This window comes from Sinocyclocheilus anshuiensis, unplaced genomic scaffold, assembly GCF_001515605.1.
Source record: "Sinocyclocheilus anshuiensis isolate Anshui unplaced genomic scaffold, SAMN03320099.WGS_v1.1 scaffold813, whole genome shotgun sequence".
Lineage (NCBI taxonomy): Eukaryota > Metazoa > Chordata > Actinopteri > Cypriniformes > Cyprinidae > Sinocyclocheilus > Sinocyclocheilus anshuiensis.
The window spans coordinates 1,279,997-1,286,040 of record NW_015540942.1 but is presented as its reverse complement, the minus strand read 5'-3'; the positions used below and the strand labels follow the sequence as shown (position 1 = coordinate 1,286,040).

Here is a 6,044-nt window from a genome sequence, read left to right as displayed (position 1 = left end):
ACATACACTGCAAAATCTACTAGACTAAGTGGCTGTTAGATCTTAAAGGGACCATGTAGAGCGACACCGGTGGCCATTAAGTGAACTGCAGTCGATATGGTTAAGTTATTTTTTGCTCCTCACTTAGAAGTAATATTTGAGACTATAGAGCATATGTGACCCTGGACCACAAAACCAGTCATAAGGGTCCATTTTTCAAAATTGAGATTTATACATAAATTGATGTATGGTTTGTTAGGATAGGACAATATTAGGTCGTGATACAACTATTTGAAAATCTGGAATCTGAGGGTGCAAACAAATCAAAATATTGAGAAAATCGCCTTTAAAGTTGTCCAAATGAAGTTCTTAGCAATGCATATTACTAATCAAAAATTAAGTTTTGATACATTTACTGTAGGAAATTTACAAAATATCTTCATGGAACATGATCTTTACTTAATATCCTAATGATTTTTGGCATAAAAGAAAAATCAATCATTTTGACCTATACAATGTTTTTTTGGCTATTGCTACAAATATACCCCAGCGACTTAAGACTGGTTTTGTGGTCCAGGGTCACATATATACCCAGCAAACAGGAAACATTATCAGAACTGTGGCTAACATTTAAGTTATCTCAAAGTTATGAACAAACGTTCTTCCGGTAATGTTTATAGATTGTTTGTTTAAAGTCTGATCTTTAATAGTGGTCTCAAAATGTTAACGCACACACAACAAATGATCATTCATGGAACTTTTTTTTCTGAAACCTTTTAGATGGGCGTTCAACAGTTTTTGTTTTTTATTATTGTAACTATTTGTTTCAGAGTGTTTAGAAAACATTGAAAATAATGTTCCCAGAATGTTTGCAAAATAATAAAATGGAATGTTCCCTTAATGTTCGCGTAGTACAGGTACTTGTAGCTAACTACTTTTTAAGTAGCTTGACTGTAGTTTAACAAAGTCGCTTATAGCTTGGCAAGCTTTTAAAGTAGTTTCCCCAGCACTGCTAATGACCATAAAAACCTCTTTTCACTCTTCTGTTTGACTTCTAGGCTTTGCTCTTCTCCTCTATTCGTCTCTCTCTTTCTTTCTTGCTGACTTGACTCTTTCAGTAATACGCATTTACATGCACACAATTGTTTAGGGATCCAGGGGAGTGTCTAAGCTGGTGCGTTGAATGCCTTCTATATTTCTAAGAGGATCTGCTCTAGACGGCAGCTGTTCTCAGGTCAAGGCAGGAATTCTTGAAATCTTGAGATCTGAGCAACTGCTAGTTTATTGGATACCACTCCGCTAATGGGCCTGTATCCACAGCCACCAGACCAGATGTTACTCTGTATATGTATGTGTACATACTTAGCTATAATTTGAGGCCAAAACTGTGAGATAAATATGACAAAAACTCCCTATGGAGAAATAATAAATAAATAATAGTAAATAATAGTTTTAAAATGTCGAGGTTTTGTTTTGCAGGTCATTATTTTAACTTGAATTCTCCGAAAACATAATAATCTTGTTGGATCATTTTAAATATCATTTATTTATTTATTCCATTTTTCAGAAATTATTGTACAGTGCTACAAAAAAGGTTTCCTTTTTTTCACCTGTTACACCCCAGTAACTTCTCAAAAATGCATAACATGCCTGATTGTGAGTCAGATTCAAGGTATAACCAAAAAGACTGAGAAATAAAAACATGCTATGAAAATAAGACCCCCCCCAGGCAGCTGTTTCTGATCTGATACCTGGTTCACACAACATACTGTTGAACTTCAAAGTTAAATGAAAAACTGCGAAGGTCTTGGAGAAAAGAGCTGACTGTCTCATCTCATGAGCTGAGAGTGAGGTTTGCGTGACAAGGCTGGCCACGAGAGGAAGTGAAATGTGTGAGAATGGCAGTCACCGCAGTCTCATCTCAGAACACTCACCACCGGCTCATGCCTGTCCTCACTCTCAAACCTACTGCTCCTGCCTTCACCCCTCTCACTTCCTGGCTCGTTTAAAGATTGTATGTTGTGTCACTTACAACTTCAAAACACTGTGTACAAAAAAGATACCGTTGCTGAAATAAGCAGGTTCTTCAAAGAATCAGCCCCTCTTTCTACTGCATTTTTTGCATTTTACTAAAAGATCATTTACCTTTTATTAAGCTGTTTTCCCAAATAGGGATGTTGTCTGATCTCAGCAATGTTGGCAAAACTCACACATTTTATCAAAATGGGGATGTATCAGAGTTCTGTTTTTTTTCTTCTAACTCTAACCTTGTATAAATTAAAAATAAAATATTTTTTTAAAAGAAAAATAAAACAGTTTTTTATTTTTTATTTTACTTTAATTTATTTTATTATGCTCTGGCATTGTGTGGAAAAAAGTAGCTTAAACATTTTGCTGAATAACTCATGTGTTTTTTGTGTATCCCTTACATGCCTACGACACGTATGAGCTGTTGATGTATTTTTTTGGTTTGTTTTTGGAATAAAGTGGAATAAATTTCTTTAGATTATTAAAGAAAATTCTTTTAAGAGCTATTTACTAACGGGGGGGACCATTTTAATACCTTTATTTTTAAAAGGTCATGTCCCAATCCAGTTCCCCTATAACCCCTACTTTTCTTTCTACACTTGACTTTCCTATAAAAAAATGTATTAAAATAAAATAACATTGAATTTAAATATTCAATTAAATTACATTAAAAAAATGAAATAAAAAATAAAAACAAAAGTTATTTAGACACATTTTAAACCGATACTTATTGGCAAATTATATTTATTCAGTTTTGCTCAAAATCCACTGGCTCCTGTGTTCACAATCATCCTGCATTCCCATCATACTGTGTTTTTTTGACAGTGAGTTGATGCTAACCTGCTTTGTATGCTAGTACTAACAGTGCAGTGTGACATTATGACTTATGCGTTTATAGAGCCAGCGTTACTGCTTCAGTCATGTTTCATCTATTGCTGCAAATGACAAAAAAAAAATCTCCCCCACTTTTCCTTCGTCTCCCTCCCTTGTCTCTTTCTGCTCTTTTAGTATGGGTAAGCCCTTGCTCTTAGGCCTTGAAGGTTAAGCGCTAACTCCCTACAGTTCTGACCTTGCCTTACAATGAGCAGCATTAGTTCATTGCTCTGTCTCAGCACTATTACAGTGACTGTCAAGATTAAACACTTGCTGAATTGTTTCAATTCGGTAGCTATAATCTGAACGTGTTCAGGGGGTAAAAAGCTGATTCAAAAGCTAATATTCAAAGCTAATTGCAGTCTAATTCATACCCCCTTCTTCCCCCCACTTACCGCCACTTCCGCTTCGTTCTCGCGCTCTCCTTTTCTCTCCCCCATCACTACGCTCCCTCCTTCTGCAAGGTCTCAGGGGAGAAGCTGCGGCCAGGCTTTTTGGGGGAGCTGTCAGACTGATAGATTTTCTCTTTCGCTCTGATGTGAACAGAGGGAAAACCCTTCCCTGCTGGGACATACTAAAAGCAAAGTTTTTACAGGGCCGGTGGATGGCCCATATGATATTTGTCTGATAGGTCTGAATATTTTGAGCACTGATATTTACAGAATGCATTTTAATATGTGTGTGCATGTAATAGTTTACTTCTGTGTTGTCGTGTGTATTCAAAAAGTATATCATGCAAAACTTTACGTGAAGAATTTATGATTCATTATATGTTTTCATTTTATCTCGTATGGTTATATATCATCTATATGTCAACAAGAGCATTTTTAAATATAATTTTACAGTGATTTCTGGAGTGGATGCAAGAAATACAATCCTCAAACGCCCTCTAGAGGCAAAAGCTGCACAGCACTCAAAAGTAAGCAGGCTTGAAGCGTGGTAATGCTTTTATACTTAGCTAACAGCGCCACCTAATGTTTATTTTGCTACTTATCAAACACTGCTTTTTCAATGTCGGCGTTTTTATTATTATTATTATGATTATTATTATTATTATTTAAAGTCTTATATTTTCACAATAGATATTTAATATTCGCTGAGTTTACATAAAATAACAAAATAATAAGCACACATGTTTGTACTTTTAAAAAAGGATACTAGTGAACTTTAAAGATATAATTTTTGCACCTCAAAATCAGGCCATAATCACCATAAACATTGGAAGACCACCATGGATGATGTGCCGTGGCAATATTCAGATCAATGATCAACAAATTTGAAACTGAACTGAAAAAGAAAAAATAATAACCCATGACATTGAAATATTAAGTTTGAAAATGAAATTTAATTGTAACTACAAATATATTCTGAAAAAGATTATAAGAAAGAACACTGTGGTCACATTCAGTTTCCTGTTAATTATATCAGTAGTAAGTCATGGGGACACTGAGAAAAAATATATTTTTTAAATGTATATATAATAATATATATTTATACAGATATATTAAATTGTTTTTGCTTTAATTGTTTTCGATTTAGTCATTTCAATTTCAGGGTTATATGGTATTTCTTTTAGCATGTCGTTTTGAATAAATGTGTCATAAGCCTGAACTGTGTCATTGGTAAATATATCTGTGTTAAATCTAGATGTGCGGTCATGGCTCAGCTGTTTGCTCTTCCTTCTGGGTGTTTAAGAAGCTTCTGTCCTGTGCTCAGCTGAATACTTTTTGGATTAGCTCACAGGGTAACTCCTCATTCATGGGGAATGTGAGGGGACACTTGACTCGTATATGGAGAAGACAAACAAGGGCCATGCTGTAAACCTGTAAACCTAAGTTAGCAAAACTTAAAAAAGAAAAGAAAAAAAAGGTAATCAGTTACATAAATTTTTTTTAAGAAATTCTAAGTTTATAAGCAGAAGTGGCATTTTTATTTTGTACTTATACATGTTAATTGCTCTTAACTTTGAAATATTTACGTAAGCGTAACATTTAACTTAAAATTTTGATGTAATCTCAACCTAAATATTTTTTATAGTGAAAATTAACTAGCTATAACTAGCTAATTCAGTAAATGCTAACTTGCTAATTGGTAACACAATGCTTTGATTAGCATAGCATTTGCTGAATGAGTAATGCATTAGAGATCATTAGAGATCAAAAAACCCAAAAGAAACTCTTCTAAATTAGCATAGCAAGACATTAATTTCCTTTAAATTAAAAGAAACAAGTTCATTAAACTCAAAACAATGAAACAATTTATATTACTTAAAATGTGTCGGTTTTGGGAACTCAAAAGAAAAAGAAAGTTCTAAATACTCCTGAAAGTTAATTTGTTTGAGCTAATTTGTTTAATTTAAGTTTGCCCTGTGTCATATAATATTTGACATTTGGAGTATTAGACAACATTCACATGATTTATTTCACATGATTTATTTTTATTGGAACCAAAAATGCATGTCAGTTTTACTACATTCCTATACAAATACCATTACAGATATTCAGAACAAAATAAAAATGATCATTAAAAAATTGTCTAACTAATTACAATATTTATTAATTTCAATATTAATTAATAGGCCTACAACTAAATTTTTTGATCTAAGCACCCAGCAAATAAGCTCATATTTTGTTTTTGAAAAAATAATAGGTTTTCATATTCTTCTTTATATTATTGTCTTATATAATCTATATATTTTTTTTTAATTTTATGAAAAACATTATATATATATATACAATATATATATACATATATACAATATATATATACATATATACAATATATATATATATACTATATATATATATATATATATACAATATATATAGATATACTATATATATATATATATATATACAATATATATAGATATACTATATATATATATATATATATACAATATATATATATATATTGTATATATATATATATATATAGTATATATATATATATTGTATATATGTATATATATATTGTATATATGTATATATATATTGTATATATATATATAATGTTTTTCATAAAATTAAAAAAAAATATATAGATTATATAAGACAATAATATAAAGAAGAATATGAAAACCTATTATTTTTTCAAAAACAAAATATGAGCTTATTTGCTGGGTGCTTAGATCAAAAAATTTAGTTGTAGGCCTATTAATTGAT

At 31.6% G+C, this 6,044-nt stretch overlaps 1 protein-coding gene across 1 annotated transcript in view; it reads left to right on the top strand.

The window, feature by feature from the left end:
• The window catches only part of LOC107689636 (peptide YY-A), a 48,305-nt gene that overhangs the window by 15,854 nt on the left and 26,407 nt on the right, over positions 1 to 6,044 (top strand). The window lies entirely within an intron of this gene.